Raw genomic sequence first — 13,675 nt, forward strand, 5'->3', positions numbered from 1 at the left:
ATAAAACAAATAAGTTACAAGGAAGTAATGTGAAGCACAGGGAATATAGCCAATATGTTATAATAACTTTATATGGAGTATAATCTACAAAAATATCAAATCACTATGTTATACGCTAGAAACTAATATAATAATGTAAGTCAACTATACGTCAATAAAAATTTTTTTATTGACATATAGTGATTTTTCTACTCCTTGCAAAATTTCTTGGTACCCTGTAAAGCAGTTAATGTAAATATTATTTGAGGTAGCAATGTTACTGCAAGAGCTTTGCCCTGAACTTTGCTTCTGAGCGTTTTAAATGTATTGTGAATATGATAGAACTCTGCCAAACAGATCACAACACACACTGGAATTCAGATGCTGGGAGTCTGGCACACGGTCCAGGACCTAGGCCCCTGGCATCAAAGCCCTTCCCAGCTTGCCTACATCTCAGCACTCAATAATTTAAGCTACTCCAGCAAGAGTGCCCTTCCTTACTCCTTCCAAGTTAATCACAGAGAAGCTGTTGTGACACAAGTCACAAGGAATCAGAATATCTGCTTCCCTCCTTCAGCACAGCTTTAACAAGCAAGACAATGGGGATAACAACTACAAAGCAGGAAGATGTAGAAATGCCAAGGCCTCAGAACTACATTTCTGTTGTTTCCTTTTTCGCAATCAGGATAAAACTTTCCACCTTGTGCTGTTACAAGAGGACGAATCACTCTTTGCTTTACAACTTGGTTTTTCCATCTTAGGCGCAGCCTGGTTTTTATTTGCCACAGGGTGCTTCTCAACAAACCCCTAGCAGCCCTTAGCCAATCTTCCACTCTTAGAAACTTGTTTTGGTGGAGAGGTGGGGACAAAAGCTTTAGTGAAATGGGTGCCAGAGAGAGTAAGAAGCCAGGAAGCAAAGATAGTGTTATAAAGAAATGTTGCTAGGAGAGGAAAAGAAAAATAGGATGGTGGAAATAAGGCTCTGTAAGCATGGAAGATACTGCTTACAAGGAATAAACAACTTTACTGCATTCAGGTGCTTGTGAAACTGATCACATGAATAGTGTTAGTGAGCAAGGCAGTAAACAGACCCACATACAACTCACCACTCAAACACCTTCTGTCCAAGTCGCCAATGCCTTACACTCACCAAACCCAGGGGTCCATTCTCAGCCCTCATTTACTTGATCTATGGTGCACTGTGATGGCAGGGCACTCCCTCTTCCTTGAAAGGCAATGTTGGGACATCTGAGCAATACTAAAATGCGACTATGCCTGGAATAAACAAGATGAGTCCCACATAAAGACTGTGCTAGTAGTAATTGGCATCTCAATGTGCAAGGGCCCAGAGAGCAGGTTTCAATCCAGGGATGGATGAAGATAATTTGAAGGCATTCTGAATGTCAGTGAAAAGAGGGGAGGTTGCTGGGAATCTGACTGGGAAAAGTATATAGGCTTTGTCTTGAGAAGGGAGTGAGTCGAATTCTGTCTCTGTTACTGCTGCATAACCTCGGCCATGTTACTTAACCTCTGGGAGTCTCACTTTTTTCCTTCTGTATCTGTGGAATTGAGAGATAGGAAATAGTGCCTGCCTCTTAAGGATTCTATGGGGATTAAATTAAAATAAATTATGAGTGGCAAGTATACAATTGTGCCTTAACAAAGTTCTTGGAAATTTGCAAGAAATAAGAGTGTCTTTTATGACAAGCATAAAATACAACTCAAGCACACATACCACTAGTTATCTCACCAAGAAATGGCAGCTGGGTCTGCTAGTTTCATAATGACACAGCCAAATATTAAAATTGTGTATGATTGGAAACTGCTAGGAGGGACACAAAAAAGAAAGCATCCTGATGAATAAAAATGGAATTTGAGGCAGCTACATTTGCTCTAGTAGCATTGAGTAGCAAGTAATTCCTGCATTTTAAATACCAAAAAATTATGCTATGGCCATAAGTGTCCCTGGAGTAGATGAAGAAATAGTGACAAAGCAAGGGCTTTCAATCTGAAAACCACAATGACACACGGATGTTTTAAAAAAAAGATGCCTGGCCTTCCCAGGTGGCGCTGTGGTTGAGAGTCCGCCTGCCGATGCAGGGGACACGGGTTCGTGCCCCGGTCCGGGAAGATCCCACATGCCGCGGAGCGACTGGGCCCGTGAGCCATGGCCGCTGAGCCTGAGCGTCCGGAGCCTGTGCTCCGCAACGGGAGAGGCCACAACAGTGAGAGGCCCGCGTACCGCAAAAAACAAACAAACAAAAAGATGCCTCATGTCTGATTTTTCGCACGATGTCAGAGTCTCTCGTTATTAATGTTCACTACTCCAGAAGTTAGATTCTTGTCCATTAACCATCTATCAAATTTTTTCTGGCTAAGGGTTTTAGCCGCAAAGCCAGTCTCTCTATGGATGTACTGGCATTGCCTTTGCTCCCAAATGGGGAGGCCAGAGACACCTCAATGCCATTTATGAAAAAGGACAGCGAGGTCTCTTCTCCCTTCATTTCTTTCTGGCTGGATTTGAATGCAGCAGAGCTGGCTTGTAAAGCCAGAAGAATGCACCGCCAGAGACGACTAAGTGGAGAGACCTCATTTCCCTGGTTTTGATGTGATCATATCATCTGTAAATTATAGCACTCGCCTGTTTTTCCATTTAGTCATTATTCTGCCATTTGTATAGCTGCCAGTCCTCTCCCTCCTCAACCATGTGCTGTTATAAACTCCAGAAGCAGCTGTTTCAGGAGTGAGCCAGTTCAGGGAGAAAAAATATACAGAAAAACAAATGGTAGGAAAGTAGATTAACTTTTGTTTAAAATCATTGTTTACATTATCTTTTCATCACCAGCTCCTAATCTGACCCTTTAAATAAGTCCTGTCCTTATTCTGGTTTAGATTTGAATGTGACTTGAATCTTTACCGTTAAACGTTTCAGAACTGGCCAAATACCCATTGTAATTATAATCTTAGGTTTGTTCACTGGTGGGAACTATCAATACTTTAACCTCAGTTTCTGTGTCTAAGTGGCTGTAGTAGGCATCTGTGGTCTTCGTTTGGCAACATCCATTTACCCTTCTAATTAAAAGAGAAAAACACTGTTCTCCTTTGGAGAGCTTGGGTAGTGCTGGCCCCACCCCATGGCATGGGTTCATGACCGAAGCCTGACCAATCACAGCACTCCACCTCCGGTACAGTTGGTGGTTGAGGGATGGGCATGTGAACTAAGGCAGGCCAATAAAATTCAGTTCTGGGAATTTTTCCTGGAACCACTGGGGTAAAACGCTGTTTCTACTGGTTGACTTAGCTACTAAAATAAAAGCTTAAGAGTTGTTGGTGGCTAGACTTCTGTTGGAGAAGAAAGACAATAAAGAAGCAGAGACAAAAGGTGGAGAAATTGGGGGGAACAATAGAGAGGGAGAGAGAGAAGAGAGGGGAATGAGACAGAATTTGAGCTCCTGGATACAACCTTACCTGAAGATATAGTTATCTGTGATTTTTCAATTACATGAGTCAATAAATCCTCCTTTTGGCATAAATCAGTTTGAGTTGTACTGCTTTCACTTAAAAAATTCCTGACTTCAAAGCCCAAGACTAGGACACAGAATATGTTGGGATTATTCTTTGCTTTTTCTCCCTTTTTCTTAGATGTACAACTTTAGATGAATCACTTAATCTCTTAGCCTTAGCTTTTGTTTTTGTAGAACAAGAAATAATGATGCAAAATACTTAGCACTAATTTTAGCACATATTGTGTTCAATAAATGCTAGCTACTATTATTATTGTTGTCATTTATAACAATAGTTGCAGCAACAGCAGTCATAATAGTAAGGTACCTTCTCTTCCCCAAACTACTGGCAACCTTGACAAGAGTATCCTAATTTTGACAACATGACTTTGATACTATCAGTTGCCTCCCCAAAAGCCCAAAGATAGGGTTATTTTCACCAATTGTACAAGAAAATAGATATCCTGATTTGCTGGAAACCACATAGAGTGGTTCACTTAACATGAATATACATACACACACACACAAGCACTGGCATCTTCTTTCCTAATAGTAACAGGGGAATTCATCATGCTTGCTATGATCTAAAAGTATATTTCCTCAAGCAATGCAAAAATATAACTTAAATAAACTTTCAAAATGCCACTTCTTAACAATCATTCCTTTGGGAATGCAATTAACATGCTTGAAAATTGCAGTGGCAAATTACCACAAGAATGCCTTATTTCACAACCTGAGTGGATGTGAAAGGCTTAAACAGAGCCTACTTATGGGCTAAAACCTAGGGTTCTGGTTATTAATAAGAACAGTAATTCAATAAGAAAAAATGTAAAATGCCAATAACTGTGTTTGAGACATAAAACATGCTCAAATATGCTCATTCCCTCCCCTCTCATCCATCCATCCATATACCCACCCATCATGAATTCAGGCCAAAAATGTGCCAATACAAATAAAAATCACTCCAACACATTTCTTTTTACACTTCTAATGACAAAATAACTTAGCAAAATATTTCTACTCCTCCAGCTGTATGCAAGAGAAAGAGTTTATGTTGTACATAATAACACAGAATATTAATATATTTAAGTATTACTTATGAAATGTGGTGTATATCACAATTAATGCTAACTTACACTGGCATGTAACAAAATTTGGTAGGTGAGAGAACAACAAAACAACAGTTACTGATGCATAGGCAGGCCTTGTTTTACAGCAAGAGGCCCTCATCATCTAGTCTCGATAGATTAATTGAATGAGAACCCAAATCTGCTCCCCTCGTATTTTATGTGCCAGGGAGACCTATTCTACTTGGAATACCATGAGAATTTCAACTCGGCTTGTGCATGGTTCAGGAAGTAGAAACTAAAGATCTGTGATCGGCACCTGTTTCTAGTAATGTGAAAAAAAAGGTATCCTCTGTTTGAAGCAGAGCAGGAAGGGGCTCTTGATGTACAAAAGTAGCTTCAAATGTACTGAACAAAATAATTGATTTTCCCTTGAAAGAACAGGAAATAGTACTTCTGTTGCAACTGTTCTGTCACAACAAAGTTTCACAACTTTTCTTCTTTATTCCTCACCTTTTAAAACAGACCTTCTGAACGTAGCTCACAGTTTAAGGGGAAAAACTCTTACTTTGACTATGTCCTTTCAAGAAGGGAAAAAGTGTTTCTACCTAGAGATAATTTATGCTGAAACTGAGAACCTTGTGGTCTGTGCAGCCGTCCTCTCATGCCCAGAGGGTGGTGGAGGGAGCATGGGTTCTAGACACAGAGACCTGGGTTGAAATCCTGGTTTTGGTCTTAAATGTCTACGAACTTGGGCAAGGACACACTGCTTAAACTCTCTGAACCTCCATTTCCATATTTACAAAAAGAGAATCATTTAATCTACTTCAAACAACTGTAAGAGAATTATAGAAAAAAGTGTAAGCAAAGAGCCCTGTATTCTCACGTGGTTACTTATTTATTTTATTTTTGGCTGCATTGGGTGTTTGTTGCTGTGCGTGGGCTTTCCCCAGTTGCAGCGAGCAGGGGCTACACTTCGTTGCGGTGCGCGGGCTTCTCATGGCGGTGGCTTCTCTTGTTGCAGAGCACGGGCTCTAGAGCGCAGGCTCAGTACCTGTGGCACACGGGCTTAGTTGCTCCGCGGCATGTGGAATCTTCCCGGAGCAGGGCTCGAACCCGTGTCCCCTGCATTGGCAGGCGGATTCTTAACCACTGTGCCACTGGGGAAGCCCTCACGTGGTTACTTCTTAATATGCCCTTTCACAATGCTAAAGGAAATAGCTTGCACTATACATTAAATGTCCCTCTTTTTCTCAATCAAAATTTACTTATGATGTATTTCATTTTAAATGCAAGTGGGATCGAGTGTGTCCAGGATGAAGGGCTGGCCTGTCCTCTTCACGATTCCCTCCTCCCCAACCCCAGCCCACAACCTCCCTCCATCATGGAAGAGCTCAGCTCAACCCTCTGGTACACGGCAAGTCTGTTCTTGCCTCTGATGATGGACTCCAATAAGCAGTACTGGACAAGGCAGAAAACAAACAAACAAAAAACACTGAAAATGGGAAGTTAAGACACTCAAAAAGATGCAGGGTGGTATGCGGCCAGGAACAGAAGAGCTAGTTACCTTGTCCGCCAGCGCTCCACAGCCCATCTATTTTGGACAAGCCACTTGATGCCTCATGCTCAGCTGGAGTCTCATTTGCAAAATGATAATAAGTTTACCTCTCTCATAGGGCTTCTGTTTAGATGATACATCATTCCATGTAGGAAAACACTGTATAACATATTGTGGGAAAGTACTGTCAACTAGCAGTTAATTACCGTTGAGGTGGAACAGTGTCTTGGCCTGGTAACAACGCTCAAGAAATCCCAGTGAAAATAAGGTAGGTTTGTGATGTGGTAGAAAAAACCCAGTTCTTGAAGTCAGACTGATGTAGAACCTTCTAATTCCATCACTTTCCATCACTGTGACTGTGGACATATTTCTTTATCTTTCTGATCTTCAATTTTCTCACTTAAAAAAAGGCTTTCCCACTCATCTTACAGATTTTGTGAAGATCGAATGTTATATGTATGTAACACAACTAGCAGAGTATCTGGTACAAATTTAGTCAATAAAAACCGCCATTACAAGGAAATGGATTTCAGACAAGGTGTAGGTTGGGCAGTAGGGTCTTAGAGTAATTCTGCTAATATAGGTTCCTGCTGCTTTCCCCATCCACATGGAAGTTCAGCTTTTTCTTAAATGTTGGGGTTCTCATGGAAGCTGGTATAGAGTTGAGTGCCTTTGGACTACTGTTGAGATGAGTGGGTAGAAGACAAGATGGTCCTTCATGTAATCAGTTGAAAGCACCCCATTTTCAACTAATTACATGAAGGACCATCCTGTCTTCTACTCACTCATCTCAACAATAATCCAAAGGGACTCCCATGTGTAAAACAGATAGCTAGTAGGAACCTGCTGTATAGCACAGGGAGCTCAGCTCTAGGCGCTCTGTGGTGATTTAAATGGGTGGGATGGGGTGGGGTGGGAGGGAGGTCCAAAAGGGAGGGGATATGTGTATACATATAGCTGATTCACTTCATTGTACAGCAGAAACTAACACAACATTGTAAAGCAACTATACCCTAATAAAAAAAGAAAATGGGGTGCCCTAAAGATCCCTTCTAAGTCCTGATTTTGGGAAACAGACCATAAAATGGGCTCCTTTTGCAATTGCAACTAATTAGAATCAACACAAAAGGAATGAGATTAGCTGACTGTAGAAGTACGCAGATCATTTGTAAATTGGGTCCTGAGGAGCCTTCAGTGTCTCTGAAATCTAATCAAGATAACAAAGGCAGATTATCACGTTGTGTTGACTGGTTTCCAAGTGCCTCACAGAAAGCGGTGCTATACTCAGTTGTTGCGACTTGACTAACAGAGTTAAAATGTGTAAGATATTAAGAAGATCTGTCCAAAGGTAAAAGATAAGAGGATTACAATAACTGCAGAGGTTTTACATGGCCCAGTGAAATATTCCTTCAGATCATTAACAAACAAACAAAATCTTTTGCTTTTTTCTTTGAAGGTTTCTGGAAACTAACTTGGTTTACTAGTTAAGTTCATAAAGATAAGGGTGTGCCATAGACACTGGAATACAGTATTTTACTTATTGGGTCTCTATTAAGTTAAAACACAAGCATTACAGCTCATAGACCAATCTCTGATTTTCTGGTTAGCATCGATGACTTCACTAGAGCTTAGACATGTTTGAGTAAATTGCTAATATAAAATGATAAGAAATGGGCACAAAAAGGAGAGGCGAGAAGCAGCTGAGAGTGAGCAAGAATATGAATTACCTATTACTTCTGAACTTCTTCAAACTTGTTCAAGACTTATTTCTGAATTTATTAAAGATTTACATTGGATATTTAGAACAGAGTGAGCCCTTAGGAGAAAGGATTACAGAGGAGACTGAAAGTGCAGCTGTCAATGAATTTGGAAAAATGATGCAGTCTCAAGATGAGAAATAAGTGATAGAAGTATGTGTTGAGTGAGCCCTCTCCAAATTTTGAAAATAGTTCCAGTTTATAAATACTTTAAAAGCCTAAGTATATTTATTGTCAGTAAAAATATTTAGAAGAGTTATTTTAAAATGGCAATGACTTAGTATTATTTATGATTTTTTTTTGTAAGTTCCTGGTACGTGTGTAAAGTATAAGCAAGAGGCTCTTATGATCGTTTTCTCCCCTGTGAAAAGTGAACAAAGTACAGTGACTGAGACCATGGGCCCTGGGGCCCAATGGCCCAGGTTTGTATTTGGCTTGCTATTTACTATGATTATGGTTTCAGACAACTTAATTTACCTCTCTGAGCTTCTGTTTCCATTTCTGTAAAATTCTGTGTCTTAGTTATTTAGTGCTACGTAAACATGATCAAACCCTGGTGGCTTAAAACAACAGATATGTATTATCTTAGGCAGGTTCAGAGACTCAGGAATTCTGGAGCAGCTTAGCTGGGTGCTATTGGCTCATGGTCTCTAATGAGGCTGTAGTCAAGGTGTAGACTGGGGATGCAGTGATTTGAATGTTTGACAGGGGCTGGAGGATCCACTTCCACAATGGATGTCTCACATGGCTGTTGGTTAGAGGCTTCAGTTCCTCACCACGAGAACCTCTCCAGTGGGCTGCTTGAGTATCCTCATGACATGGCAGCTGGCTTTCCCCAGAGTAAGTGATCCCAGAAAGAACAAGATGAAAGCCAGAATGTCTTTTATGGTCTAGCCTTGGAAGTCACATACCATCATTTCTTTCACTTTCTATTGGTCACACAACCAATCCTGATACACTATGAGAGGGGAATATACAAGGACATACATACCTGGAGGTAAAGATCATTCTGGACTCTTGGAGGCTAGCTAAAGTAACAGTTTATCTTGCTGTTATAATAAGAATTAAACGAGATACTGTACACAAACCACTTAACCTAGACCCTGATACAGGAAAGGGCTCAGTTAGTTAGTGGCTAAGCCTAAGGGATATCTTCATGCTTTATTCATTATGACAGCTTAAGTGCCTACTTATTATTATTATTACTGCCAATATTATTATTATTATTCTCATCAATTTACCAAAGACTTTAGTGCTGTAGTAATTGTGACTATTAGCAGACAATACATCCTTGTAGGAGATTAACCCCTACCTCCAAACATAAATACTAAAAAAGACCCCTCTCTAAATCCTGCCCACACATCAAAGCCCTTCCTTAATTGAATCAAAAATGTAATATATTTCCCTTTCTCCTGGCCAATGTATTCTGAGTCTTAACATGAGACAGAAAAAGACAGAAAGCAATAATTAATTCCATCCTACTCTTCTATTATTGCTCTGAGGCAGATAGAGAGTATTATTTTTATCTTGTTTCATAGAGAAGGAAACTCAGACTCAGGGAAACGAGGTGGCTTGTCCAAGTTACCCCAGCAAATCAGAGGGAGAGCTGCAAATGAACCCAGGTCTTTCGCACACAACTCTCACTGTGTTTTCCCCTTTCTTAACTGTTACCTAGAACCTAACTAGAGCCTGGTTTAATGGGGGGTGCCCTGCTAGAGACCGGACTTTCTTTTTCATTTTTTCTTAAGTACTTCAGTAAAGAAGGAACCAGAAAACCATGTGGAAGTCAGTAGCATCAACCTCCTCCTGGTGTTACCGACTATGATAACCCTTAGAAAAGCAGAAAGCTACTTAGAAGTAGCCTCCCTCTGAAGGATAGAGTCAGAAGGGCTAGTCCTGTTTTACACGAAAAGAAAACAGTTGGCGACCCTTTGAACTTTGAAGGCTTAAAAGAAGAGCTACCTAATTCCTGGGAGAAGAAAAGGAAATCAGGGCCAGAATGAGGACAAGAGCCATAGGTTCTACAGAATCAGATGCCTGAAATCATCTCAACCCAGAGCTCTGGGGCTGACTCGTAGTTTTGCACAGCTGTCTATGTCCACGTTGACTGGGTAGATGGAGCTGATGGAGGTGACAGAGCTTCATGAAAGGGCCTCGTGCCACCACCACAAGAGTAGCCCAAGTAGAGGACTTGGGTCTGTCGCCCCCTTCTAGGCCTGACTCTCAAAAGAAGGTTTTACTCAGTGACTGGTGCCCCTACCCCATAGTCACTGTGGTTGATGACATGTCCTCATGCTGCTACTTGTGAGATACACAGTTGCCCACACCTTTGTCCTTGGGCTCGCTCTGTAAGGCCAGCTTCTCCTTAGTCCTCAGCACTTCCTCCTATGACAAACGGGGAACACAGGGGCTTGGAAGCTGATTCTGTAACCCAAGTAACAATGAATGCTTTGAAGATTTCCCTGCATAAGACGTAATTCTTGGTGGTTAGAGAGGGCAGTTCCTCTAAAACATTTTAACGGTATGACTTTTCTTCTACTGGGGTGTTTTCACAGGTACAGTTTTGCACTAATTCTCTCTCTTTTATAGACCCCCAACCACTGTCCTGGTTTCTTCTGCCTGCGTAGGAATTAGCATCAGTGGACGCAAGACACAGTCTGAGTTGAAATTTCCCCCACCTTTCTAACATGAGCAGGAGACGGGCATTATCCATGTGCATTAATCTTGTGGCAAGAGAAAACACCGGGCTCTTATACTCCTCTGACTCGAGTTTTTGCTTTTATTTTTATGTGGGCAGTCTAAGCATTGGACTGCCCATGACTTGAACTACTTTCTAAGTGGGAAGAACAACCAAAGCCCCCTTCATCTTGCTTCTAATAGATTGTCTTGCTTTGCACTTGGAAATCCTAGGGGTGCAGGTGGGCGGCTGCGCTAAGTGCTGAGTTCTGGGGCAATGTACGGTCTTGTTTTACCCCTGCAAACACAGCCCCTGAAGCCACAATATAAACCCTGTGGAATTTCTCACCCTTGTCTGTAAAGGAGGCTGAACCATTCCTAAGACTGCAAACATTTTCTGCAAACTAAAGTACAGCTCTATCCTCACCAAACAATTTCTTCCCTTTCAGGTGCTGAAGTATGAAGAGGAACACCTTATTTTATTGCAAAATGAACAGTAAGTAAACAGAGAAGTGTGATTAAAATTCATCTGAGGGCAGGCAGGAATTAAGCTATCCCATGCCCGTCAGTTTGTAGTGCACCCAAAGGAGGGCAAAAGGAAAAATGTCACTGCAGCTCAGCTGGAAAATTGTTGGGGCATCTTACTAAATGAGTCTCTTGTTATCCTCAACTCTCTCTCTCTGCATGCTCTATGCTCTTGAGAGCACAGTGTGCAATACCATGTACTGTGATGTTCTGGGGTGGGGCTGGGGGGGTGGCAATTGTGATTTGCTTGTTAACATGATTCCCTATGGGCCTTCATATACATTACTGAACTCAAAAGCTTAAAGTGACTGCCTCCTTTACCTTCTGCGCCTTTTGGAGCCATAAATGAAAGATGATCCAATCCCCTTTAAACAAAAGGCAACAAAAATCCTACAGTCTTCTACCTATAGTTTCATAGCAATTCCAAATCCTGAGCAGGACTGTATTTTAAAAAAATGTAGTTCAGTTGCAATGGGCCCTAATATTTCAACAGATATTAAGGTATTTCTCCTGAAATGGACCAGTAAATTTTATTTCATAGACTCAAGGGAGGCAGTTGATAACTAGTCTAGGTCAAGGGCTGCAGAGTCAGCAGATCTGGGTTTGAATTTAGTCTAGACCATTTACCAGCTAGAGAGCTAACCTAGTACAATTTAGTTAACTTCTCTAAGCTTCAATTTCCTTACCTGTAAAATGGGTTTAAAAACCAGAGTGCTGATAGTATGACTATGATGACTACAGAGACAATGTATTTATCTTAGTATAGTTCCTGGCACATAGTAAATGCTCAATAAATGCAAGTAAGAACTGTTGCAGTAAACAAAATAATAAATTTCTTGCAGAAATATATGCCTGCAAAGGTGAAGTAACCTATCCAAGGTTACAGAGCTAATTAGTTGGGAGAATTTGTACTAGAAATCAGATCTCTTAATTCCTAGAGTACGACCATTTTCTGTTATTCTGAAAGATGGAGGTTGGACATGAATTGGGCCCTTCTAGACCACTGGCTCCCAAAACACAACTATGAACCTTTAAAAAATTATATATGTATATATGTGTGTGTGTGTGTGTGTGTGTGTGTGTGTGTGTGTGTGTACAGATAGATACATAAAATTTGGGTTTGAGGGCTTCCCTGGTGGCGCAGTGGTTGAGAATCTGCCTGCCAATGCAGGGGACACGGGTTCGAGCCCTGGTCTGGGAAGATCCCACATGCCACGGAGCAACTAGGCCCATGAGCCACAACTACTGAGCCTGCGCATCTGGAGCCTGTGCTCCACAACAAGACAGGCCGCGATAGTGACAGGCCCGCGCACCGCGATGAAGAGTGGCTCCCACTTGCCGTAACTAGAGAAAGCCTTCGCACAGAAACGAAGACCCAGCACAGCCATAAATAAATAAATAAAATTTAAAAAAAAATTTGGGTTTGAGTTTAGACCCATCAGATCACAATTTATGTTTTTTAAAAGTTTCCCAAGTGATTCTCATGCAACCCCTCCATTAACTGTCAATCAGAAAGAGTGACAGGAGCCTTCTAGGTGAGGAAGGACAGTGTGAGGAGGGTACAGATGTAAGAAGGTGTAATGGCATTTGGAGGAAGTGCCGGAGACGTGTGGCTTGGAGCAGAGGGCACCTGTGTAGGGTCCTTGGATATTGTGACCAAATGGTCAGGTGGAGCCCCACAAGACAGCCCAAGCCATCTAGGCATCATTACATGATGATATCCCAAAGAAGTTTAAGGTTCTAAGAATATGAGAAAATGCACTGTTCTATCTGGCACACAGACTGTCGACTTGGATGGAAATATCAGTCAAAAGAAGACTAGAGATATGCTCAAACCAATGAATAAAGTGATGAGCTTGGGTGGGCTGCGCACTTCTTTGTCAAAGAAGTATCAGGTAGGGTATTACCTGAATCCAGACCACAGACTATATATCCATACTCCCTTGTGACTTACAGAGTCACTGATGCACAATTACCAATAGTGTTTGGTGTTTCCCATCAGGGTTGCCCACAGATCTCAGTCAGGAGGCTAAGGTGAAATTACCAATCATTTCTCTACCTCAAATAATTTCCCAAAGGCATGGGATAAAATTATAGTTTCCTTAGAGGGCAGACTTATTTTAACCCTTAGAAGATTTCAAATTAAATGTAGAAATGTTTATAAGACCCAAAGTATTAATATTTTTGAGTTAAGAAGTCTGTGCATTTGGCATTTTATATAATTGGGGAATTTATGTAATTGTAATGTTTAAGAGAGTTTGTCCTATTAACTTAGCCTTAAAATTCCACTGTAAAATGTGCAGTTCAGCAGTTGATATAGAATTGGGATTTCAGATTCAAATCTTATACATTTTTACATGGCACTGGGAACACTTAAGGTGACAAAGTTCACCACACTTGTACATTTAATTTGTTAGATGCATAAGGATAGTTTAGGTGCATAAGAAACAGATGATTGAGGAACCTCAAGGGATCCTCCCACAGGGGTCTGGAAGAAGCCACATCAGAGTAAACCCCACCGGACTCCTTGTTAGGAGAAGGGTCATGACATTCAGCTCTCCTGGCTACACTAAGCTCATATCAAGGGGACCCAGAAATAAACAGGAATCT

At 41.2% G+C, this 13,675-nt stretch overlaps 1 protein-coding gene across 6 annotated transcripts in view; it reads right to left on the reverse strand.

The window, feature by feature from the left end:
* The window catches only part of CRBN (cereblon), a 959,169-nt gene that overhangs the window by 176,181 nt on the left and 769,313 nt on the right, over positions 1-13,675 (reverse strand). The window lies entirely within an intron of this gene.

Source organism: Delphinus delphis, chromosome 10 (assembly GCF_949987515.2).
Source record: "Delphinus delphis chromosome 10, mDelDel1.2, whole genome shotgun sequence".
NCBI classification, from domain to species: Eukaryota; Metazoa; Chordata; class Mammalia; order Artiodactyla; family Delphinidae; genus Delphinus; species Delphinus delphis.